Source organism: Tamandua tetradactyla, chromosome 11 (genome assembly GCF_023851605.1).
Source record: "Tamandua tetradactyla isolate mTamTet1 chromosome 11, mTamTet1.pri, whole genome shotgun sequence".
NCBI lineage: Eukaryota > Metazoa > Chordata > Mammalia > Pilosa > Myrmecophagidae > Tamandua > Tamandua tetradactyla.
This window is the reverse complement of record NC_135337.1, coordinates 94,447,916-94,475,495: the sequence shown is the minus strand read 5'-3', so window position 1 is coordinate 94,475,495 and position 27,580 is coordinate 94,447,916. Positions and strand designations below refer to the sequence as shown.

Below are 27,580 nucleotides of genomic sequence, written 5' to 3'. Positions count from 1 at the left end.
ATAAAACCATTGGTAGAAATTATCTCTCTGGTGGGGATAAAGGAAGAAGCTGTTTTTTATTTTAAGCCAGTTTGCACTGTTCTATTTTTTTTCCTTTACCAAAAGCATGATTTTGCTTTAAATCTTGGTTGTAAAAGCATTGGAGTGGAGAGAAACACCTCCAAAATGTCTCTCAGTCTAACAACTCCTCTCTGTCTCCCAGCACATTGCCAGGCCTTAGAATATGCTCCCTGGGCCCCCAGCTCTTCTACTACAGTTTTCTCCCATCCATCACCCTACAGGCATCTTTGTGATAGCCTAATATGACCTGCCCCACCCCTGGTCAAACATCATCCATGACTACCCATTACCCATGGATCAAGCTCAAAGCCATTGTGTGGTCTCGCTGATATGCAATGCCCAGAACAAGCAAATTCATAATGTCAGAGACTAGAGTAAAATTTACCAGTGGCTGGAGTGGGGGGAGGGAGTGGGGAGTTAGTGCTTAATTGGTACAGAATTTCTGTTTGGGGTGATGAAAAAATGTTTGTAATGGATTGTAATGATGATGGTAACAACTTTGGGAACATAATTAGCAGCACTGAATTATTTGCTTGAACGTGGTTAAAGGCAGAAATTTTAGATCGTATATGTATCACAAGAATAGAAATATTTCTTTAAAAAAATCATAATACCGTACAAACAGTAAACCGCAATGTAAAACATGGACCATGGTTAGTGGTACATTTATAATATTATTCTTTTATCAGTTGTAATAAATGTTCCACCGTAATGCAAGCTGTTAATTAGAGGGGTAAAAGGGAGCTCTGTATTTTCTGTGTTGTTTTCTGTAAACCTACAACTTCTCTAATAAAAAAATATGAATGAGTGAATAAAATTGAGGCCATTAGAAGTGCTTTCAGAGTATACCACAACCAGTCTCTGTTGCCATCTCTAGCATCATCTCGTGAGCCCCTCTGTCCCTCACACCACACACTTCAAAAGTATTTAGCTACCCTTTGTTGACCCAAATGGCTTGAATCACTTCCCTCTTTACCTCTCCTCTCATTCCCTGCCCCCTGCTTCTCTCCTTGGCCTTTATCTCTTTGATGTAAAGCATTGTTAACTAATTTCACTTAAATGGCTACTTATAATCATTCAAGGTCTTAGCTGAAAACTTTTCTCTAGACCACCACTATCTCCATTACTTTCTCTCAGCCCTAGACCTGTCCATGTCAGGTAAGAGTATCCTGGTTTGGGACTGTTTTCCCACCAGATCAGGAGCACCTGGAAGGCACAACCTGAGATCTGATCCCTCCTGGAACAGAATGAGGCTGGGAACAAAGACGAGGATGAGGAGCTCAGGATGGATAAATGAGGCAGGGGTTCTTCAACAAGGTATGGAAAACTTTTATGCCCACATGTCTCTTATGAATTCTTGAACTGGAACCCACCACAGGAATTAAGAGACAGAAGAAGGACAAATATTCCAGAGAGTGAAGTTCTTTGGAAAGCTGATTTCAGGAGAGAAAAGCAAGACCACAGCTCGGCTAGCATGTTCCCTTACACATTGCTGCTGATTCTCCAAGGACAGCTGGTCACTGTAGAGTGATCCCATAGTAGAGGAACAATCTCAGTCTCAGAGAGAAGAAATGACCCACTTAAGATAATGCAGCAGATTAGTGGAGAATCAAGCATTCAAAACCAAATCTCTCTACTCAAAAACAAACACCATTTCCCTTAAAAACAAACCTGCCCAGCCCCCGGTCAAACATCACCCATGACTACCCATTACCCATGGATCAAACTCAAAGCATTGTATGGTTTCACTGATATGCAATGCCCAGAACAAGCAAATTCATAATGTCAGAGACTAGAATAAAGTTTACCAGTGGCTAGAGTGGGGGTAGGGAGTGGGGAGTTAGTGCTTAATTGGTACAGAATTTCTGTTTGGGGTGATGAAAAATGTTTGTAACTCTGGCTCTCCTTCTCTTCCCACCAATAATGGAAGAATTTTTAAAATCTTCTTCTGCTCCACTTGGGAAGCAGAGCCAATGAGAGGGGGTTGGGGAACAAGAACCTGCACTCACCATTCAATATCCCCTGACTGGCAGTCCCTCAGCTCTTGCACCTCCTGCCGGCAGCGCCCCTGGTATTCTGGGTGTTTTGAAAGATTATACAGGACCCAGGAGAGGCCACTGGATGTGGTGTCATGGCCTGAGGGGCAGCCAGGTAGGCTTGAGTGTCTGGGTTGATTCAGCACCAAGGGGTGGACACCTCCCGTTGTCCAAAAGGGAGGAAGGGGGAGGATAGATGGGTGGCTTAGGGTCCACCTACCAAGTCCCTGGTATGGAGACACATTGCCTCTACCATAATCCCACCCCGGGACCCTCACCCTCGAACCTGGAGGTGTCAGTTTCCACTTGGATGTCCTCATCTGACAGTACCTTCCCATCTTCATCCTGGAGAGAAGGCAGGACTCTCAGATTCACTCCTACCCTGAGAGCCTCCCACACTAACTGACACATTGTCTTAAGAGCCATCATCCATCCTGAAACACAAGCCCGCCCTGCATTCTTAGACTTTGCTTGTTCACCATCTGCACAAGACCCACCCACAAACCACCTCCCTGGTATGTTCACGTCCCGTTTTGCACTAATGGAAGGAATCAGTGCTTCATGAGTATTTTCAAGCACTGCACGATGAGGCCTTTCTGAGAAAAAGATTACTACAATCTGAGTTATGAGATGATTGGATGGTAATGTGCCTTGGAAGGTAGAGATTGTGCCTTGCTCAAGACATTGTCTCACCATCTCAGAAAGTGAATCCAGAGGTTCCTTTATTATATCCCCCCCAGAGGGGTATAAACTAGAGACTTTGCCTTTGGTTATAGAGGACTTGTTTGCAGTTCAGAAATAAGGTATTTGTATCTATCTACTTATCTATCTATCTATTGATTGATTGATCGATCGATTGACTGACCAACCTACCTACCTTTGTTTCATCTTTGTAAAAGTACTCAGACAGGAAGATGGGCAGATGTGCCAGCTCTCCTACATAAATTCCAAGAATGATAATATCAGTTGTCTTCTGCTGTGGTGCAATCTCTGTGGCATGCACAGATGAAAATATGGGACCATATCATGTTGTCCTTGGTACTTGAAAATAAAGAAGCATCACGAATATTCTTCTGGTTACTGTTACTGAATTTAGTAATAAGTGGTCTGCTTTGCTCTCATAAGCTAACGTCTAATACATCTGTCAGTATATATCTACTGCATATCTATTTACAAATGTCATCAGGGCAATGTATTAGCTTGTAAGTAAGGTAAATTTTCAAGCCCTCCACAGCTTCAGACTGAACTATTCCCTGCAGGCTGCGTTCCAAAAAGTGGCCACTGATATAAATTTCTGCCTCATCCCTCCCTTTCTCAAAGAGCTCCCACGGCTCTCCAGTTCCCTCTGGATTGAATCCAAGTTCTTCAATCTGATTTGAGATCAAGGTCTGCTCTACCACTTGAAGTAAGATCCCCACCTTGGCCAGCAGAGGGACATCGATGAAGTCCAAAGTCTTGGTCTTGGCCTTGTCCATGAGGAAGTCATCAGCACCTTGATTGGGGAGGGTGCAGCACAGACGGCGTTCGTGAAGTCGTGCATCAGGCTGCAGGCCCTGTGGAAGCGCTGCCCGTCTGGAGTGAGGTGCTACAGGGAGTCCACGTGCAAGAAAATCTGCTGGTGGCGTTTCACCAAAGGGCGCTGAGCTCCAGGATGGTGGCAATATATTCACTGGGCTTCCTGCAAAAGGAGCGCATGACGGGAAGTAACAACTTAACATACCTGAAACCTGAGGAACTTCCCACGTAGAAGTTGGGAACTACCTCTCAGGAACCTGAATCTCCAGAAAAAGATGGCCCCAGGGATACATGGCTGGCAAGACCTAGCAGGTATGGCTCTCCCAACTGTCTTCTCTTCCTGCCTCCCCACCTCATGGAGCTGCCTCCAGACCCCCAGGTCCCAAGGGCAGACTTGGACATCTGGACTATCTCTCCCCTCCTGCCCAATATGCCATCCTGTCTCATCCTCCCACAACCTCTCCACCTGTCTCAGTTATCATCCACTCATTAGGACCGTGGTCCAGCCCTCTCCTTGGTATCTTCGTATCCAATGTCAGCACAAGAATCAGAAGGCAGACCTACACAGAGACAGATTACCAAAGCTCTGTTCTAACTATAGACTTCCTCTGATCACCCCTTTCCATCTTTTCCTAGAAACTTCAGAATAAGGTTCATACAACTTTGCCTGCTAGACCCTGTCTACCTCGTCAACCCCATTTCCAAGGTGCATCCTCTCTCTATTCATCATAACCTCCTCGCCTTTACTCAAATATTTCTACATATCTGGAAATTCCTGTTTCTCTCCCCCCACCAACCTTGTCCTTCAATGCAAGGTCTGGCTCACCTCCTCAAGGAAGACCCTTCTAGTTGCCGTGGTTTGTCCTCCCTCCCCCACCTACTCCCTTGTGTCAGCGAACCAAGTACCCAGAACCTGCTGAACTCACTCTTGGAAGTGGTTGTTGAAGCTGAAGACACATTTCTGAAGACTGTCAAGGGTCATCAGGCTGATGTGCTCAAATATGTCCAAGCGGCCAGGTGCTGTCACTTGGCCTGGTCAGAGAAGAGGGAGAACTGGGAATGGACCCGGTCTTCCCTGAGCCCCCTCCCCAACTTCAGCCACTAGGTCGGACTCATTCTGAACCCAGCCTTCTGGTCCTGTACCCAAGGCTCCCACTTTTAGGGAGGACAGGCTTGGATGAGAAATCTGTCACAAAGTGCATGAAGGTTCCATGACTGGGAGTCAAGGACACAAGGTCAAGTCCCAACTCTGCCTCCTGTGCTTTGTACAGCCTTCTCCTCTGGTACCAGCTGTCAAATCCTTAATAGCAGTTAGGACAACCCTCTTTTGGTGTTAGAAAAAGCAGCCTATTTACTAGCTAGTGACCCCGAGTAAGTTCCTTATCCTTTCTGAGCTTCAGTTTCATTGCTTGTATTAGGACAAAAGAAAATGACAAGCCTTTAGGGTTTTCAATATTAAAGTAGACAACATATATCTTAGAATGACACAGGTTATGATGTATACTGAGTGCTTAATAAATGTTAGCTTTCATTATCTCCTTCATCATCATCATCTTCTTCATCCTTGTCACAGACTGATTGCACATTTGTCCCTTATGTTGGGAAGGGAGCACATCAGGGGGCCTAAGCATCACTTCCATTCTGGCTTGGCATACCAAGGAAGCAAGGACCTGACACTCTTTACCTGGACTATTTCTCAGAACTGTGTTTGCGGAGATCAACCATGAGGGATGAGAGAATGTCTTTCCTTGGAAAAAATTCAGGTTTGATTCTGCTTACTATAAAAGTTGCAGATTCCCTAAACTTAGTGGTCCTCCCATATAATGCAGCCTTCTGCATGGGAAGTCATCCATTTTGGCCCATCTGTATCCTCCCTCTGAGTTTTCTGTGGTTTAAGATAGAATACAAAGCAACATGAAGCACACTCTGCTTACTGCGCTACAAATAGGAAAGTCCTTTGTTTCTAATCCAAGAGTCTTACATCTTCTGGCAAAGTTCATGAAATAGTTACAAGCTAAGTTATTAGATTACAATTAGGGAAAAATAACAGAATTTCAGAAAACTTTTTCCCCAGTGCTTCCTGTCACCCAATACCCACACCCTTTGCAATACTACTATGCAGCAACTTCCACTGGGAAGTGGAGACTATTTCCCCACCCTTTGATTCTAGACTGGTGTTTTAACTTGCTTTGTCTGATAGAATTTAGTGAACATGGTCACATGGTAATTTTAAACCTAGGCTTACAAAGACATTATGATTCCCTCTCACTCTCTTGGAACTCTGCCTCCACCATGTGTGCAGCCTGGCTGCCTGCTGGAAGGCAAAAGATCACGTGGAGAAGTCCAGTTGTCCAACAGAGGCCATTCTAGGTCAGCCTGAGCCAACCAAGACTCAACCATATGAGACAGGTGAGTCTGGATCAGCTGAGCTGCCTACCTGACCCCCAGCTGATCACAGATAAATGAGTGTGCCCATCCAAGCCCTGAAGAATGAGTCAACTGACCCAAACATTTTGAAACAATGATAAACTGTTATTGTTTCAAACCAGATAAGAAAATTGAGGCACAGAGAGAAAGAGCTATGGACTCAAACCCACCCAACAAAGCCAAGACTCCAGACCCTGTGTCTGAGGTATCTTTCTTCCAAGGCTACATCTGGGAAAGTGGGTTCAATAGACTCACATGCATGATGTCTGCACACTCCGTGAAATGTTTCACATAGGGCTTCAGGATGTTGAAGTGGAAAGCAGGAGTCAGCATGCAGCGGTGTTGGCTCCACTTGTCACGAGCCCTCAACAGGAGTCCATTCCCTAGTAGAGGCAGCCATGGGCTGTGGGTGAGATACCCCCTTCACCTGGCCCCCATGACTATCCCCAACTCCCATTTTCTGCAGTTACTCACCTAGCCAGGGCTTGAGGAAGTGGTAGAAGAACACCACTTTGGATGTGATTGTGACTGACATGGATAGATGGGTCATCAGGAGTCACAGAGGAGGTTGGGGAGGACCTTGGTTTGGGCTCTGTCTTCCCCCCACCAAGCCCAGCAAAATAGCAATGGGGCCATGCACAGGGAAAGCAGGAAGGAGGTTGAGGTGAGTAGGAACCAAATCAGGCTGCAGCAGCAAAACAAAGAGCAAAGGGACAGCCAACAGACACACCTCAGCATGCCTAGACACACTGACATAGCTCACCATGCCCCATCACACCACGACCTGTCTTCTCCACAGTATGTGTTCTGAACAGCTGAGTACACCCCAAAATGCATCACATGGGCCTAGGACACCTCTAGCACCTCAGAATTATATGACATCTCCTGACATGGCCTCAACTTACATGACACGCCCTGGTGTGTACCACATGAAACAACATGCTGTGACTAGGGACCATCTGACATGACTTCAGCTTGCCCCACAGACGTGCCCCAGATATAATAAGAATATGACCCTATCCATGCCCAAAAATGGAAAAGATGTTATCCAGAGATACCTTATACCTGCCTCATACATGATTCAAATAAGGTCCCAGATATTTCTCAGAGAAACCATAGGACCCAGACACATTCCAGCATTCACATCAAATAAAACATAAACATGATTCAGACATGGCCAAGACAGTCAAACTATCTCAAACTGCATCTCCAAAAAGATGCAGAGAGACATGTGCAAGAACCAAAGTGCCCTTGGCCACAGCTGAGCTCCAGACGTGACTAAAGCCATTTCACTATGATTCCAGGTGTAAGCACACACCAGATGGGACGAGATGTGTCAGCAGCAGACATCACACAGACTCGCTATAAAAAGGCATAGATGTGACCAATGGCGAGACAGGTGACCTGTCCCTCACCCCCTGGGTCACCCACCCAGCTGCAGAGAGCACAGAGACCTCAATAACGGGTAGGCTGTGCCTGTGGGGTGCCTACCTGGAGCAAAGGTGGCATGCTTGGTGAAGGTGCAGTGGGAAAAGAGGACGCTGTCATGACAGGCCCACTCACAGGCAGCACAGCTCTGCCCAGCTGCTTACCAGATCCCCCTATAGAGAGACCCTCCTCTGAGCTCTGGATCTGGGTAGGAACAAAGTGGACCAGAGTCACACTCTTACAGGCTGCCCGAGAGAAGTATCTGGAGGGCTGAGACCAAGTCCCAGCCCTGTGAACCTCACTAGCTGCTCACTCTGTCAACACCAAGCCTCCTTCTGGGTCCTACACCCTGACACAAAGCAATTTGGGATTCCTCAAGTAGAGGACAAAAAAGGTCTTTCTCAGGGCATGCGAGGGTAGTTCTGTGGAAGAATTCTCACCTACCATAGGGAGACCCGGGTTCAATTCCTGGTCCATGCACTTCCTAACAAACAAACAAACAAGCAAATACAAACAAACAAAAATTCAATAAATGGTGCTGCAATAACGGGATACTCACATGGAAAAATAATGAAATGTGACCCCGTCGTACAGCATACAAAAAGAAAAAAGAGGTCTTTCTCCATTTCATTCCCCAAATATCACATTCACCTTGGTTCTCTTTCCACCCCCTTCTTCCCCTAAGGGAAGTGATGATAAGGTCATTGTCCAGGGTCCTTCAGGTTGTAGCAGCTGTCAGAGACCTGAGCATAGGTACGTCTGAATCCAAGATCTGGTTCTTAATGTCTGGACTCTTGTGCCACCAGAACAATAGCTCTGAGAGTCCCCAATCCACCAAGACTTGGCAGTCAGGGACATGCAATTGTCACAGGAAGTGGTCCTGTGAGCCTGGCCAAGACAGGGATGGTAAATCCAGGCTATTTATTGGAATGGTAATTATGAATGAGCTTTTCCATAGGAATTGAGCTTCTTGGCTTCCTTGTTTACACCCTGAAGATAGAGCTGTCTTGAAAGTAGGACTGATGCAAAGACAAATGGAACTAATGGAGTTGGAGACAGATTGATGAAGACTAGAGTCTGAATCCTGGATTCTGCTGTCCCTGAGGATGGTTCTTCTTGGATTTTTCAGTCATTAGATTCCCTTTCTTTTCTTAGACCTCAGCAATTAGAGAGAAGGACCTGGGCAGCGCCACTCACTACCACTGCCCACTGCACTCCCTGCCACCTGTATAAAACTCCTACTCCTTGTTGCTGACCCTGTTCTTTCAATCCCTCATTGAGGAAGGCTTCCATCCTGCCTGGCATCTTCTCTGGGTTGTCCCAGCCCATCTCTGTCTCTCTGACTCCATGTCTGCCCACACCGTGTTGAAGGTATCTCTACCCAGATCTGTCTCCCAACACTGGGAGTTTCTCCAGAACTCGGTTTGGGTTTGAAGCTTCATTAGACCCCAGCAGTGCCCAGAACCCTAGGTGGGGGCCAATGGTGAGATGGGGTTTGGTGTATAAATAGGAGGAAGGGAGCTGAGAGAGAAGATGGGAAGAGGGGAACAGACTCCCAGGAGAAGCCCTTGGAAGATTGGGGTGAAGGGTCTCAACACCCTAGAAACCCCTGCAATGCCTATCACCACAAGCTTTGCATGGGTACCTGAGGCACTGCTGACACACTGTATGGTGTCTGGGTGCCACAGACTTATGATGGGGTAATTGGCCCCAAACAGGACACAAGAACCTGGGGGCAGGTAGGTGGCTATCAACAGAGCCAGTGCAATCAAGCTCTGCTTGGTGAGGGTTGCAGTCAACTCCCCAGGAGGACCCGCTGGCAGGCTCCATGCTCAAGCCATGGGGGGTGGCACTGCCTCTGCAGGAAGCAGTGTGTAGGGATGCTACAGTGATGGCGAGAGCCAAATGAAGTCTTTGGATCCTAAGGGCATGACCAACAGAACAGAAAAAATTTTCTCTGCTCACTGAGAGGGAGAGCTTGGGTGAAGAAGGCAGTTTTTCTCATCTGAGAGATGTTCCAGCACAGAGGACAGCTAGAAGGTCTTGCAGAAGGACCCTTGGGAGAGTACCAATGAGGGTCTTGTAGAGAGGGGTAGATGGAGTACCTTCCAGTTTGGATGACTCCCAGAGATGGATCTGAACTCTGTCAGAATGGTGATCCCAACTGGAGGACCATCTGTATGCCAGGCTGGAGGCAGAGTGTCTCCTTGCACTTTCTCCCTTTAACTTACAAACATGCCCAACAAAGGGTCTAGGCTGTGACGGGCAGGTGGACAAAAGCCCCCGTCACCTTCGTGAGCCTCTACATCCTTCCTAAAGACTGTGGGGCAAAGATTCAATGTGCTGGGTGAAACCGGTTCAGAGAGGGAGAATGACAGCAAGAGAGACTGGAGGAGGGAAAAGGTAACTAAGACCAGCCTTCAAGGCCACATTAGGAGGTGGGACTGCGGTCACTCTGTGACATTCCCATCGCCTCCAGGACGTCCAAGACCCAGATGTCATAGGCAACATTCAGGAAGACCTTGTGAGCATCACCTTTCCCAAGCTGTAGTTCTTATCTCCAGGAGAGAGGGCAGCTGGTCAGTTATGCACGTTCTATAGTTGCCCTGGGGGAGGGGAGCTGCTGGGGGTGCATCCTGCTGAACTTGGTGACCCAAGGAGGTGATGCAAAACAACTACTAAGATATCAAGTATTTGTTGAGCGCCTCCCGTATGCCAGCCCCCTTGGCTGAGCATTGTGGATAGAGTGTCTGCTTCCCAGTTTAACTGAGGAGATAGATGATTAACTAACACTTACACAGTTAACTGTTTACATACAAGTGTGTGCAAGGCCAAGCCATAGGACGTCAAAGATGGGGTGTTAAGAAAGGCTTCTGCGAGGGGAGGTGGCCAACTTTCACCCAGATTGGCGATGGGGTCACTGGCACAGTATGGGATTGGAGGGCAAGATCAGAAGAGGGAGGTGCCCCAGGAGAGCTGGGGCTTAGACACCCCCTCCTCTGGCCCAGCTGTTCCCCTTGTCCCAGGGAAGGCCAGGCACTGCCTGACGTCTGCTGAGAGGACCAGGCAGGGGCACAGCTTGCATGTTGCCCCTAGGGTGGCCCCATGTTCAGGGGAGACTGTGGGCTGGACCGATCAGCCATGTCCATCCAGCAGCCCTGGGACCCCCCCAGGGGAGTCAGAGGTGCACTAATGTGGAAACAATGGCAGGAAGGTGGCCCAACAGGCTTGGTGGGGTGGGGGTTACAAATGGGAGAGAGGCCTCAGGCATGGGGTGGACCTAGAGTGAGAGCGAGGGGCTCCCCTCGGCCTCCCTGGGTCTCTGCTGTACCCAGTCCATTCCCCAATCCCTCAGCTCCCTGAGCCCCATCCTTGAACCTTCAGAAAATCCAGCCCATTTACAAGGTGTAAGTGATGGTAAAACCAGTTCTGTCTGGGGGGCTGCCGGAAGCACCGGAGGCGGTGGCACATGTCGTAGAAGGCAAAAGACCGGACCAGGGCACGGGCCAGGAGCCAGGAGGCCCCAACCATCAGCAGGAGCAGCCACGGGGAGGGGGCCACGGGCCCGAGTCCCAGCCACAACAGGCTCAGCAGCCGCATCCTCAGGACAGCCGGGCAGAGGGTGAGCTTCTGAGGGCAGGAAAAGGGGGTGGCGATGGAGGGCTTGGAGGGTGGGACCTGTGGGCCACACGGTAGAGGGAGAGGGCCAAGGAGGTGAAGGGCAGGACAAGGGGCGGGCAGGGAGGGGGAGGGAGGGAGGAGACAGGGATGGGGAGATAGAGGGATCAAGGAAGGGTAGAAGGAGGGGAAGAGTGAGGGGAGGGGAACCAGGAGGGAAGAGTGAGGGAGACAGGAGGGAGACAAGGTAGGGGCGGCAGAGGGAGGGGCAGAGAAGAGTGAGGTGGGTGGATGGAGGAAGGCTAGGGATGGGAGAGGACAGGGAAGCAGAGCACTGAGCCAGGGCAGCAAGAGTGCAAGAGTGTAGAGACCAGGGAGCATGGAATCCAGAGAAATTCGGGGGGCAGAGGCAAAGGGAGAGGAAGAGGAAGACAGACAGACAGACAGAGAACAGAGACAGAGAAACACAAAAAAGACCGAGAAGAAGAAAGTGAGAGAGAAAGGAGAGCTAAAGAGACAGAGGCAGCTGGAGTCCAGAAAGGTCCAGCCTGAGACAGCAGCCAGGGGGAAGAGGTCAGGGGACCAGTTCACCCAAGAGCCACCAGTGTTCTGGGCCAGGGCACTCACCCAACCTCAGCGGCACCCTTCTCAACAGGGGCCAAGAAAAAACACCCCCAGCCCTGCCACTCCCAGGCAGGCACCTTCTGTCAGAAGAGGCTCTTCCAGGGCAACCTCCTCATGTCTCATCTGGGAACGTCTCTGCCCCTGGACCCTGACCTGGGGATGGCTGGGAAGGACAGAGATAGACCAGCCAATCCCCACTGGCCTCCTGCCTTCTCCCTGCCTGGCAGCCTGCCCGAAATAGGGGGAGGGAAGGTATTGAGAGAAACTTGAGCACTGGCTCAGCATCCCACAGCCTGGGCCAGGGATCCCCAAGGCTCAGCAGCTACCAGCAGGGGAGGGGAAAGAGCTGGGGACAGAAGGACAAAGGTCCCTGGCCCCTAGGTTTACAGCCACCCTGCACTCTCCAGGGCCAGGGCGTGGCAGGATGAAGCAGGAGGTCAGGGGCCAGGTGGGCATTGCCAAGCCACGTCCTCTTCCCAAAATGCCTCCCAGCACCTGGACCAGGAGGAGGTCGCACAGGGCTCTCAGCCTGGCAGGAATCCAAGTCTGACTCCAGCCAGCTCAGTTTTTTACATGCAGAACCTTCTGTATGCCTACTCTGTATCAGACGCTCTGCACAGAGTACCTACTGTGTGCCAAACACTCTACATAGAACGCCGACTGTGTAGCAGGCACTCTACATAGAGCACCTACTGTGCACAGTGGTTCTACATAGAATGCCTACTGTGTGCAGGGACTCACATACAGTCACATACATTGTGTCCTGGCCATTCTGCATACCGTGTGCCTAATGTGTACTGGGAACAGTACATACAGCACCCACAAGGCACACCTACTGTGTGCGAGACACTGCACAGCGTGGGCCTGTGGGAAAATGGCCACAGGTCAGCATGCTTCCACAACGCAGGTAAAGGTGTGGACCTCGGAACACCAGGTACGGCCAGGGCGGAACGCTGTCCTGCGAGTACATGATTGTTTGCAGAAGGAAATATCTGAATCTTGGCGTGCCTGAGATTAATGTGGATGTAGCAGTTGGGGCAAAAAACAACTTACTAACAACCTTGAAAGATACTTTCTGTACTGAAGTTCCCCAATACATATGACGAGGAGCTCGGGGTCGATGCTCTTGTCCTTTGAGACATGAGTCCCCTGATCTCATCTTAAAAGACTTTTCTGCGTGAGCGTCTTTAGTTTTCAGATCCGTGGTGCCTTCCTCGGCGCCTCGTGCCAAGCTGGTCTCAGCAGGTTGCGCCCAAGGTGGGGCTCAAAGAAGAAGATTCGCCAGAGCAAAAATTGAAATTGTCACATCATGAATCCCCGAGTGGATTTAGAGACCTCTTGAGTTCAGGAAACAGAAACTAAAGGTACAGACACTCTCGGGTAAAATGAGCAGGGCAGCCATGGGGACTAGTGCTAGCACTATTAAATATCACCCCTATGTCTGCCTCTGAAACAAATCCTCCGAGCAGGAGGAGCTAGGGCCAGTAGGTCCTGCAGTATGGAATTTTGCAAGTTATAGAAAAGCACTGTTCCTGGTTTCCAACATAGGGCAGTTCAGAATTAGGAAGATTGGGAGCCAGTGGATAAAGAGTTACAAAAGCTACATATTCAAAGGGTCCCTCTCCCAGCATTATCTGTCTGACCTGGACTATTAATTAAATCTGTTCTGGAGCCTTGGCAGACTGATAAGGAGGACGAGGAAGAGGAAAAAGTATTTGATAAAGTTCCTCCTATTAAATCTTCTGAGGATTCTAATGTTAAAATTAATTTGCCCTCAGCCCCTATGTTAATTCATTTTGGAGGGACTGACTTAGTCTCCACCTCCTCCCCCAGCCCCTCCGCTGATGCCCGGAGACACCCGATGACCCCAAATTTGTGGCTCCCCTTTAGTTTTATATTCCATATTTTTAATTTTAAAGGAGCTGTTTAATATTGAGAAACCCCTTGCTTACTGTTTTCCTTTACTTTTCAGTTAAAAAATCTGTTAACTTTCCATTATATAAATTGGACACCAGTGAAAAATAACTTAAGGTTGACACTTGAAATTTCAATAGCATCTTGTAATTAGATTTGTTTTATAAAAGAAATATAATCAAAAAACTTTTTAAAAAGTGAAAATTCTTCTTAAAAATTGTATCTTGATATGCATTAACTAAAGTATTTTAAGTATTTAACATTATTCTAACAAATTTGACTTTGATGGTAATTGTATGGGGTGAAATGTTTGCTTGAAGTAATGACTTATGTATGAAGAATATAAAGGATGTGTTTTTGTTAATAGGAAAAAGATAAGTTTTGTCTTAAGATAAATTAAATGACTGTTACAGTATGAGAAAAATGTAAGACAAAGCCTAAACAGATATAGTAAGTTGCTGAAGGTTTGTGTAAATGGAAATTATGGTCAAAGTCAAGAAAGATTTAATGGGTCGATCTATAAATTTTTTTTAAAAAAACTTTAATATCAAATAATATAGTGATGCAAGACTAAAGTTTAGTTTTCTCTCCATTGAAGTGATAAAGTTTTCTTGAACTGTTGGCCTGTTCTAGTGAAAAGTTATAAAAGTCTTTTCTAAGTTATCAATGTAAAAAGCCGAGAGTCTGTGTTTTATCTGAATAACTTCTTATGTTAACTTTATCATGCCCTGGGCTGTGTAAGAAAAAGAAATCATCCCACTGTTTGAAATAAAATGTACTGATTCACAAACAGGGGCTCATGGATGAACTATTTGAATGTCCATCTGAAAATAGAATAATTAAGAAATACATGGAAGGAAATTATGGGGAAAAAAACCATTATGGAAAAGGAAATATGGGAAATCATTCATTGTGTCAATGAATCCGCTTTTCATGTAGATGCCTACTGGATCCTAAATTCACCTGAACAGGAGCATAATGCTACTGTAGATGTCACAGCAGAAATTGCTGTAAATACTTTTACTACAGATTTGTTCTTTCATGAGGAATGTTTAAACAATGCTATAAAAATTAAAAGAGGGGACAACCCAAATCAATAGGCCAAGGCCTCAATCTTGGGGTTGCCCCCTGTGAAACTTATCCCCACAGAGGATAGGCTAAGCCTACTTAAAAATAGGCCTAAGAGTCACCCCCCGAGAACCTCTTTTGTTGCTCATATGCGGCCTCTCCTTCTCAGCCAACTCAGTAGGTAAACTCACTGCCCTCTCCCACTACATGGGACATGACTTCCCATGTGGGACATGACTCCTGGGATGAGCTGGGACCTGGAATCAAGGGATTGAGAAAGCTTTCTTGGCCAAAATGGGGAAGAGAGAAATGAGACAAAATAAAATTTCAGTGGCTGAGAGATAACAAAGAGTGGAGAGGTTATCTTGAATGTTATTCATATGCATTATATAGATATCCCTTTTTAGTTTATGGTGTATTGGAGGGGCTGGAGGGAAGTACCTGAAACTGTTGAGTTGTGTTCCAATAGCCTTGATTCTTGCAGAAGATCGTATAAAGATATAACTTCTAAAATGTGATTATGTGATTGTGAAAACCTTGTGTCTGATGCTCCTTTTATCCAGGGTATGGGCAGATGAGTAAAATCATATGGATAAATAAATAAATAAATAATAGAGGGATGGGAGTAAAATAAATTAGGTATTTGGAAATATTAGTGGCCAGTGAGAGGGAGGGATAAGGGGTATGCTATGTATGAGGTTTTTTTGTTATTTCTTTTTCTGGAGTGATGCAAATATTGTAAAAAATGATCACAGTGATGAACACACAATTATGTGATGATATTGTGAGGCATTGATTGTACACCATCTATGGAATGTATGTGTGTGAAGATTTGTCAATAAAAAATATTTTTAAAAAAATTAAAAGAGATCATCTAACCTATTGGTTACTGGTCTGCAAAATATTAGACAACAACATAATGTTGCTAGTTATAGTTTTATTTATTTTTTAAAAATGTTATATGTCACAGAATAAAGCAAATTTCCCTGTCAATTTACATGGTTTTACTCTAATGCTCCTTTGAAAATGTTTGCAGCCAGCCAAACCTTCATCTTCAGCAAAAAGAGAATTTTAAAAATAAACTTGGTACTCAAGCTTCACCTAGATATTGCTATTTACTATGGCTTGCCAAACCTCAACTAAAACCATGCCTGTCAATCCTAAAGAACACCTAGGGCTCTATCTAAAATTCTAAAAAATGTTTCTTGCACAATGGTTACTTTCCAGGAAACTACAACTTCCATATGGTCCCTAGACCAGATAAGTCCTGAAACCCAGAGAGTTTCAGCCTCCCCAGAACATCAACTAGTTCCACTGAGAATGGAACTGTTCCATATTATCGACAGCCCTTTCCAACATGAAACAGTTAGAATGGGCAGAGTTCAAATAACCCTAAAAATTTGGAGAAAGATCAAAGGGAAGAGTGGGATTATAACAGAAAAGATCAGATTTAACAAACGAGTATAACTGCTGAATCATTACATTGATATTTAGTATCCAGTGTCTTGGAGCAGTTAGAAGTAAAAACCTAAAATTGTGCAACTGTAACCCAAACCAAACCCCTAAGTCTGTTCTGTAATTACTTGATACAATGTGCTTTGAAATTTATTGATCTTTTGTATATATGTTATATTTCATAATTTAAAAAGCATGGCAAGGTGCTTGTTTCGGCAGCACATGTACTAAAATTGGAACGATAAAGAGAAGATTAGCATGGCCCCTGCACAAGGATGACATGCAAATTTGTGAAGAGTTCCATAGTTTTTAAGCTCCAATTGTGGAATTAATTCACAAATTCTGACTACTAAAAATAGGCCCCCAGCTCAGCTGAATCTCGTCAAAGTGGAGGTTGCTGATTTTTGCCCCAGTGCCAAGCAGCAGGGCTGATGGAAAAAGAAAAAAAGAAACAGAGATGTTTTGGATCAGATAGCACATAATACTTGAAAGGGTCTGGGCCCTGAAGGAAAGGAGGGGGCATAAAGGATCTGTAAGTACACAAAGCAACATATCAATTTATGCTCTTGATTGGGAAACCCGAGAAACAGGGGTCCTGCTCTGAGAAGGATTTTTCTCTTTCTTTTTTGTGGTTGTGTTTCTACAAAGGCTTGACTGCCTTTGGATACAGCAGCATGGGCTTCTCAAGTTACAATTGCCCCAGGCATAGGCAGAAACAAACTTGATTGAGAGCTTTTCTGGAGCCTGTGCCTTCCCCAGGAGAGGGGTAGGGCCCAGCTCAGGTGGATTCCCTCCCTCAAGGAATTCAGACCCCAGGGTTTGGAAAATTGAAGCAATTAAAGCCAGCCTACAACCTCTCCTCTGTCTCCACCATGCCCCCTGCAGGGATAGTCTGCTGAAGTTAAAGGTACCACATCACCTTATGCTGGTGGGACCTGCACACAGACAAGCACCACATACTGGGCAGGACAGGAAAAAATGCAGAGTCCAGAGACTTCATAGGAAAGTCTTTTAACCTGCTGCATCTCATCCTCAGGAAAAACTGATGCAGGTGACTTTTCCTCTTGACAGGAGGCCGGTTTGGTCTGGGAAAATCTGGCAAGGCCTATAATACCTAAGTAGACCCTCCTAAGGTTGGGGGGGGAGAGAAGGCACCATACAGGGAGGGCAAGGAACAAGAAAACAAGAACTGAAAAATTCTGCTCTGTTAAACAAAATGTAAGCTAGTGGTCCAGAATAAGCTGAACTGAATGCCAAAGAACAGATAGACAACAAAGTATCTAGCAAGAAAATCCTAAGTAAAAGAAGTGAAAACAATCTCCAGAATAAACTAATTGACGTAACTGAATGCCCAGACACTAGCAAAAAATAACACTAGGAATCACACTAGGAAAATTGAGGATATGGCCCAGACAAAGGAACAAACCAATAATTCAAATGAGATACAGGAGTTGAAACAATTAATTCAAAATGTTCAAACAGACATGGAGAACCTCATCAAAAATCAAATCAAAAAATTGAGGGAAGATATAAAGAAGGCAAGGAATGAAAAAAAGAAATCAAAAGTTTTTTGAAAAAAAAACACAGAATTTATGGGAATGAACAGCACAGTAGAAGAGATGAAAGAAACCATGGAAACCTACAATGTGGATTTCAAGAGACAGAAGATAGGATTAGTGAACTAGAGGATGGAACATCTGAAATTCAGCAAATGAAAGAAAACATAGGGAAAAGAATGGAAAAATATGAGCAGGAACTCAGGAAATTGAATGACAACATGAAGTGCATGAATATATGTGTTTTGGGTGTCCCAGAAGGAGAAGAGAAGGGAAAAGGAGGAGAAAAACTAATGAAGGAAATTATCACTGAAAATTTCCCAGCTCTTATGAAAGACTTAAAATTACAGATCCAAGAGTGCAACGTACCCCAAAGAGAATAGATCCAAATAGATGTACTCCAAGACACTTACTAATCAGAATTTCAGACATCAAAGAGAAAGGGAGAATCATGAAAGCAGCAAGAGAAAAGCAATCCATCACGTAAAAGGGAAGCCCAATAAAACTATGTGTAGATTTCTCAGCAGAAAACATGGAGGCAAGAAGACAGTGGGATGATATATTTGAATTACTAAAAGAGAAAAACTGCCAACCAAGAATTCTATATCCAGCAAAATTGTCCTTCAAAAATGGTGGGGAAATTAAAACATTTTCACACAAAAAATCACTGAAAGAATTTGTGACCAAGAGACCACTCTGCAAGAAATACTAAATGGAACACTAGAGGCAGATATGAAAAGACAGGAAAGAGAAGTGTGGAGAAGAGTGTAGAAATGAAAAATATCAGTAAAGCCAAAAGGAAGAAAAAATTAGATATGACACATAAAATCCAAAAGGCAAAATGGTAGAAGAAAGTACTACCCATACAGTAATAGCACTAAATGTTAATGGATTAAACTCCCCAATCAAAAGACATAGACTGGAAGAATGGATTAAAAACAGGACCGATCTATATGCTGTCTACAGGAAACACATCTTAGACCCAAGGATAAACATAGGTTGAAAGTGAAAAGTTGGGAAAAGATATTTCATGCAAATAACAATCAGAAAAGAGCAGGAGTAGTTGTACTAATATCGAACAAATTAGACTTCAAATGTAAAACAGTTAAGAGAGACAAAGAAGGACACTATGAATTCATTAAAGGACCAATTTAACAAGAATATATAACAATCATAAATATTTATGCACCGAGTCAGAATACTCCAAAATACATGAGGCAAACACTGAAAAGAGAAATAGACACATCTACCATAATAATTGGAGACTTCAATTCCCCACTCTCATCAATGGACAGAACATCTAGACAGGATCAATAAAGAAACAAAGAATTTGAATAATACAATAAATGAACTAGACTTAACAGACATTTATAGGACATTACCCCCCACAACAGTAGGATACACCTTTTTCTCAAGTGCTGATGGAACATTCTCAGGGATAGACCATATGCTGGGTCACAAAGCAAGTCGCAATAAATTTAAAAAGATTGAAATAATACAAAACACTTTCTCAGATCACAAAGGAATGAAGTTGGAAATCAATAATAAGTAGAGAGCCAGAAAATTCACAAATATGTGGAGGCTCAACAACACACTCTTAAACAACCAGTGGGTCAAGGAAGAAATTACAAGAGAAATCAGTAAATATCTTGAGGCAAATGAAAATGAAAACACAACATATCAAAATTTATAGGATATATAAAAGGCAGTGCTAAGAGGGAAATTTATTGCCCTAAATGCCTATATCATAAAAAAAGAAAGGACAAAAATCAAGGAATTAACTGTCCGCTTGGAAGAACTAGAGAAAGAATAGCATACTAACCCCACAGCAAGCAAAAGGAAAGAAATAATGAAGGTTAGAGCAGAAATATATGAAACTGAGAACATGAAAACAATTGAGAAAATCAACAAAACCAGAAGTTGGTTCTATGAGAAAATCAATAAGATTGATGGATCCTTAGTGAGGTTGACAAAAAGAAGAAAAGAGAGGATGCAAATAAATAAAATTAGAAATGGAAGAGGAGACATAACCACTGACCCCATAGAAATAAAGAAAGTAGTGAGAGGATATTATGAACAACTTTATGCTAATAAACTCGACAATGTAAATGAAATGGACAACTTCCTAGAAAGGCATGAACAACCAACATTGACTCGAGAAGAAATAGATGACCTCAACAAACCAATCACAGGTAAAGAAATTGAATCAGTCATTAAGAAGCTCCCCAAAAAGAAAAGTCCAGGACCAGGTGGCTTCACATGTGAATTCTACCAAACATTCAAGAAAGAATTAGTATCAATCCTGCTCAAACACTTCAAAAAAATTGAAGAGGAGGAAAAGCTACCTAACTCATTCTATGAAGCCAACATCACCTTCATACCAAAGCCAGACAAAGATATTACAAAGAGAAGAAAACTACAGACCAATCTCTCTAATGAATGTAGATGCAAAAATCCTCAACAAAATTCTAGCAAATCAAATCCAGCAGCACATTAAAAGAATTATACACCATGACCAAGTAAGATTTATCCCAGGTATACAAGGATGTTTCAACACAATAAAATCAATTAATATAATACACCATATCAACAAATCAAAGCAGAAAAACCACATGATCATCTCAATTGATGCAGAAAAGGCATTTGACAAAATTCAACATCCTTTCCTGTTGAAAACACTTCAAAGGATAGGAATAGAAGGGAACTTCGTCAACATGATAAAGGGAATATATGAAAAACCCACAGCTATATCGTCCTCAATGGGGAAAAACTGAAAACTTTCCCCCTAAGATCAGGAACAAGACAAGGATGCCCACTATCACCACTGTTATTCAACATTGTGTTAGAAGTTCTAGCCAGAGCAATTAGACAAGAAAAAGAAATACAAGGCATCAGAATTGGAAAGGAAGAAGTAAAACTATCACTGTTTGCAGATGATATGATACTGTATTTTGAAAACCCTGAAAAATCCACAGCAAAACTATTAGAGCTAATAAGTGAGTACAGCAAAGTGACAGGTTACAAGAGCAACACTCAAAAATCTGCAGTGTTTCTATACATTAGTAATGAACAATCTGAGGGGGAAATCAAGAAAAAAACTCCATTTACAATTGCAACCAAAAGAACAAAATATTTAGGAATAAACTTAACTAAAGAGACAAAAGACCTAAACAAAGAAAACTACAAGAAATTGTTTAAAAAAAATCACAGAAGAGATAAATAAATGGAAGGGCGTACCACGTTCATGGATTAGAAGACTAAATATGATAAGGTGTCAATTCTACCTAAACTGATTTACAGATTCAATGAAATACCAATTAAAATCCCAAAAACTTACTTTTCAGAAATAGAAAAACAAATAACTAAATTTATCTGGAGGGGCAGAAGGGCAGGGTGCCCTGAATAGCTAGAAGTACCCTGAGAAAGAAAAATGAAATAGAAGGTCTCACGCTACCTGGCCTTAAGGCATATTATAACGTTGCAGTGGTCAAAACAGCATGGTACTGGCATAAAGATGGATATATTGACCAATGGAATCAAATAGAGTGTTCAGATATAGAACCTATCATCTATGGACAACTGATCTTTGATAAGGTAGTCAAACCAACTCACCTGAAACAGGACAGTCTCTTCAATAAATGGTACCTAGAGAACTGGATATCCATATGCAAAAGAATGAAAGTTGATCCATATCTCACACCCTATATAAAAATTAACTCAAAATGGATCAAAGACCTAAATATTAGATCTAAGACTATAAAACAGTTAGAAAAAAATGTAGGGAAATATCTTATAAATCTTATAATAAGAGGCAGTTTCCTAGACCTTATACCCAAACACGAGCATTGAAGAAATAAATAAATAAATGATAACTGGGAACTCCTCAAATTAAACACTTTTGTGCATGAATGAACTTCATCAAGAAAGTGAAAAAGGCAGCCTACACAATGGGAGACAATATTTGGAAACAATATATCAGGTAAAGGTCTAGTGTCCAGAATATATAAAGAAATTTTTCAACTCAACAACAAAAAGACAACCTAATTACAAAATGGGCAAAAGACTTCAACAGACACTTCTCAGAAGAGAAAATACAAATGGCCAAAAGGCACAGGAAAATATGCTCAACTTCCCTGGTTATTAGGGAAATGCAAATCAAAACCACAATGAGATATCTCACACCCACCAGAATGGCCATTATCAATAAAACAGAAAATGACAAGTGTTGGAGAGGATGTGGAGAAAGAGGCACACTTATCCACTGTTGGTGGGAATGTCAAAAGGTACAAGCACTGGTGAAGGTCGTTTGGCAGTTACTCAGGGAGCTAAGTATAGAATTGCCATATGATCCAACAATACCATTGTTAGGTATCTACTCAGAGGACATGAGGGCAAGGACACAAACGGACATTTACACACCAGTGTTTATAGCAGGATTATTTACAATTGCCAAGAGATGGAAACAGCCAAAATGTCCATCAACAGACGAGTGGCTAAACAAGCTCTGGTATATACATACTATGGAATATTATGCAGCTGCAAGACAGAATAAAGTTATGAAGTATATAACAACATGAATGAACCTTAAAGACATTGTGCTGAGTGAGATTAGCCAGAAACAAAAGGACAAATACTGTATGGCCTCACTGATATGAACTGACATTAGTGAATAAACTTGGAGAATTTCATTGGTAACAGAGACCATCAAGAGATAGAAATAGGATAAGATATTGGGTAATTGGAGTGGAAGAGATACAAATTGTGCAACAGGACTGATTGTAAAAACTCAAAAATGGATAGCACAATACTACCTAACTGTAATACAATTATGTTAAAACACTGAATGAAGCTGAATGTGAGAATGATAGAGGGAAGAGGCTGGAGGCACAAATGAAATCAGAAAGAAAGATAGATGTTAAAGATTGAGATAGTATAATCTAGGAATGCCTAGAGTGTATAATGATACTGACTAAATGTACAAATTTAAAAATGTTTTTGCATGAGGAAAAACAAAGGAATGTCATTACTGCAGGGTATTGAAAATAGATGGTAATTAATATTTTAAAATTTTACCACGTGTGAGACTAAAGCAAAAAAATGTTTGTTTGGTACAAAATTTTTATTTTAACTAGTGCAGTTCCTAATATAACTTATGTGAACAGCTTAATCGAACACCATAAGTACATGGAACCTTGAGTAGGGCATAAGATTTTGTAGGTTTGTCCAGAATGATGCCCCAAGAAATCCCAGAGTGATCTGAACAGTTAATTTAAAAAGTATTTGCAAAGTGGAGAGAAAGGGGGAAAATTCAACTTCCCCAAGTGGAGAATTCTTGATATTCTCACAAGCAGTGGGGACAACCAAAGCAACAGGCTGAGCTCCCAATCTTGGGGTTTGTTCATATGAAGCGTAACCCCACAAAGGATAGGTCAAGCCTACTTAAAATTAGGACTAAGAGCCACCTCCAAGAGAACTTCTTTTATTGCTCAGATGTGGCCTCTCTCTCCAGCCAACACCACAAGCAAACTCACCGCCCTCCCCCTGACTACATGGGACATGACTCCCAAGGGTGTGGATCTTCCTGGGTACGTGGGACAGAAATCCTAGAATGAGCTGGGACTCAGCATCAAGGGATTGGGAAAACCTTCTCAACCAAAAGGGGAAGAGTGAAATGAGTCAAAATAAAGTGTCAATGGCTGAGAGATTCCAGCCTGGAGCTTATTCTTACGCATTAAATAGATATCACCTTGTTAGTCAAGTTGTAATGGAGAGGCTGGAGGGAAGTGCCTGAAAATGTAGAGCTGTGTTCCAGTAGCCATGTTTCTTGAAGAAGATCATATAATGATATAGCTTTCACAATGTGACTGTGTGATTGTGGGGGGAAGAAAAGCATGGCAAGTATATAAACTATGTTTTACACGCTAATTAACATAACCCTAGTAAAAACGTAAAAGGAAAAATTGAACCTGTGTTTTAACCGAAATGCTTACATTGAACCAGACACCCTAGAACTGTGCATGCTGTCTCCCCATCTGAGTTATTGGGTAGACCCATTTCTGTGGTTCCTAAAACTACAAAGGTATCAGCCACGTCTCATGGACATGCCCCAGAAGTAGATGAGAATATGCTGTTATTGCAAACACCTTGATATTACAGACATCTTTAGCTCCACCTGCTGAAAAAGGCTCAGTCGCTTTAGCTCTTCAGTGGACACTGCCTCCAGACTGGTTCTGCTGCAAGTGCCAGAGGGCATTATGAGGCAGGCCATTGGAAACCTGAGCCCACCATCCTGTTTTCCAGAAAACCAAAGATGCTGCAGTACAACAATTGTACAAAGAACATACTTCCCAGAGCTATAATTGCCAGAGTGATGTGGTTAATACCTAAAATGTCACAATTAGCAGAAAGTCTGCTCCTACGAGGGGAAAGCACATTTAGGTTTGTAAACTTAACACCCAATGAATCTCAGGAAAAAAACATTTGTGCATTAATTACTCTTACGTGCTGCACATACATACCAGGTAAATATGACAATATCTATTAAATACTAAATCATGTGTAAGATAACGTTAATCATGCTAAAAATTATAGCAAACTAGACTCATTTTCTGAGTAATTAATAAAACTACCTGTGAAATGTAGAGTAGCATTAGCATAACTTTTATTTTGCTTACCATATGTTTATATTGCTGTTGCTGCATTGTATCTGTGGGTTTATGTCCAAAGCATCTTCGGATTAATATAAAAACTTCTTCACCCTTTCCCAACAGGGAATGGTTACAGAAAATTGGAATATTGCCCACTTTCCCTTTATAAGAAATGCTCACAAGATTCCACTTCTTAAGAATAAGGAGCTAGTACATAAAAGAAGAGGGATTTGAAAGCTTGGAAGATAGGAAAAAATACTCGATACAGTCCTTTAGCTGGAAAATGCTTAGTGTAGTCTTCAGTCGCTAGAAAACTAACACGAACAATTCACTCAAACAGCCTTGATTTATTTTAAGCATAAGAAGTCCTTTGTTGAAATAGTTTGCTGTTGGTCTAATCTCAACAAAAAAAGAAAAAAGAAACTTATGCTCTGTTCCAGGAACCCTCTCTTGCTCTGCTTGCAGGAATGAAACATCCTATGAACTAATATCAGCCCCTTCCTCCTGCTAAAGGACAAGCTCAAAAGCCCAAATAGTGAACAAGAAAGGCTATCAAATAACAGAGCATGCTGGCCAAACAACCTCTCCTCTTCTGTGTTTTTTTCTCATCTGCTTTCTTCTGGATCCGGCCATTTCTTAGTCTGTTTGGGGTTATGGAAGCCCAAACCACACTTCTCATTGCAAGCTAGTCTTGGAAAGTTTTTCTTCCAGTTCCTTACATGGGCACCTGTCAGAATCTGACCTTGTCGAGACAGAGAGACTTGTTTCTCTGTTTAATGTGGGATCAGGCAATCTGACTGTCTAGGTCTGTGTTTTCTGAAGGAAATACGAATATATTACTATATGAAAACCCCAAATTAACAAAATGTTATATGGTAAAAATAGTATTTTTTTAACAAAAAAATTACATGTGAATAAATTAAGGGTAAATTAGGATATTACGGGTAAAGAGATCACATGTAAGTAAAACCAGGAAGGATATGCAAGAGAATATTAACTACTTATTTTTACATGTTGGAATTGGCGATTTTTATTTCTCACTTTTGCTTAACTTCATCATTGCCCTAAATAGGCATCACTTTTAGAAAAAGAAAAATATTTTAAATAAAACCTAAAGGCAAAGAAAAACAAATTTGACTTTCAGTTTTTTATACATTAAGTATTTTTGCATCTCATTTTGCGGTTTTCCATTCCTACTTTGCAGCCAGTCATCTTTCCCCTCCCCAACTCTGCAGCCCCAGCAAGGCGCTCAGGCCTGGACTCTGTGCTCCAGGTCCCCATGGGATGCATCTACTCGGGCGCCCCCTGCAGGCCCGGAGATGGTATCGCAGGGCTGCCGCTGTCTCTGGTGCTGAAGGGGCGGCACCTCTCCCTCTCCCCCTTCGCCCTCCCCTCACCATTGCGGACCCGCGTGGCCGCCACTTCACGGAACATCTGGGCGAGATTAAAGTCTTGATCGTGATTCGCCGGGCAATGCTTTGCTTTATTTTGTTTTGTTTTCTTTTGTTTTCCCCTGTTCTCTGCTTCGGGCCAGCTTCACATCAAAAGCTCTTGTAGTTTCTCAGATATCTAAGAATTTTTTGAACTTACTGAAAAATCTAAAGATGGTTTTCTTTACCAGCATGTTGCCACATTTCCCATAATTTATGTTTATGGTTCCTGAATGTTTGTGATTGCTGAATCATGGCAAAACTTAAAATGGGATGCAAAAAGGAAGGTCGAAATCCATCCCAATGAATGTTAATGAATATTGTGCACTGATTAAGGCATGCTATACAGGCTGCCTTATTCAATCTTCACAGCAACCCAATAAGGCAAATGCTATAATGTAGTAAATAAACAGAAGCTTAAACAACTGTCCTCAAATCAAACAACTATTAAGTAACAGACAGGTACTCAAACAATGATGTTTACAGCTCCAGAGTCAGTGAATCCAAGGCAACAGAACATGGCATGGTTCTAGCTTTCTACTCCCCCACCCCTAAAGTGCACTATTTGTCCTTATTGCCCAGTATGAACTTCCAGCTGCCACATCAATGTGTCAACCATTAGGAATAAGGAATGGGAAGAATAGACAGAGAGATTTCCTGGCTTCCTGTTAATGAAGGTCCTCAGAATTACCACGAAATCATCTACTTCTCCATATGTGAGAAGAAACTATTATATAAACATTCAAGCTTCAAGTGGGATCAGATCCCACTTGTCTCAGATGACAAATGTATCAGGCTGCCATGCAACCAGCTAAAAGTTCTGGATTCTAAAGGGGCTAGAATGCCACTCAGTTCCTCTGACGCCTTCACTTGCTTGCGCTTCCAGGTGCCCCCAACACTCTCAGAAAAAAATATTTCTCAGATGCACAGCCCTCAAGGGAGAAAGATGATTCAGCGAACCCAAAGATTAAAATTCTTGCCTCTTGGTTCCAAGACACCCTTAAAACTCATAACAGAGATACTAATCTAGAAAGGGCAACATGTTTTTTATTTGAAAGAGGTGGACTTCTGAGCAAGAAAGGAATAGTAATCACATGTATTAAGTATTTGATGCACTAAGAACAGCATCAAGTCATTCATGTTTTGCCATTAGGATACCCCAGGTACTGTTGTTGGTTCCATTTTAAAATTAGGGAAACTGAGGCATGGAGGAGGAAATTAACTTGCCTAAATCACACAGCAGAGCCAAGCAATCTGACTCCATGGCCCATTACTCTTGGGTTTTATTTTTGCTTCCAGTGCTTTGGCTATGAATATCTGGGGTCAAACAAGATGACCCTGTCCCACACTTCATACCAAGATGAGAAAGGGTGGCCTGCGACAAGAATGAAGGAGGAAACTGTAGGGGGAAGGATCCAGATGAATGCTTCCCCTGGTGCTCTTGAAGAGTGCCTGGTACACAGTGGGGACTCAGTTGGTATCTGTTGGCCAAGCTGCCTGGGCAGCCTCAGGTCTCAGAAGAGAAGAGGGAGGAGACTCCCTGAATTCAGGGGAAGGGGACCATGGATGGACAATTAAGAAAGGCCAGGCACATGGGTGGGAAGGTAGGGAACTGTGAGCCCTGGACAGACTGTCAGGGTGTGGGCTGCAGTCCTCCCTCTGTGTTCTGTGCAGCCAGGGGCCCTTATCTTTGGGGAGACCCAGGTCCCAGGGAAATGGATCTGCCACTATGGGATCTTCTCTTCCTCTGCTCAGTGCCTCAAACTTGCCCCTTGAGTCCGTCCATAACACCAGTCCCTCTC

The 27,580-nt window shown here is 43.3% G+C and overlaps 1 non-coding gene and 1 pseudogene across 1 annotated transcript; one reads left to right on the top strand and one right to left on the bottom strand.

Annotated features, from left to right (window-relative positions):
* Nucleotides 1–2,065: 2,065 nt before the first annotated feature.
* Nucleotides 2,066–11,140, bottom strand: LOC143649702 (cytochrome P450 4F2-like; annotated as a pseudogene).
* Nucleotides 11,141–16,348: 5,208 nt separating this feature from the next.
* LOC143651023 (U6 spliceosomal RNA) lies at nucleotides 16,349–16,455 on the top strand. Its single transcript, XR_013159769.1, has one exon. It is a non-coding gene; the product is annotated as a U6 spliceosomal RNA (small nuclear RNA).
* Nucleotides 16,456–27,580: the final 11,125 nt, after the last annotated feature.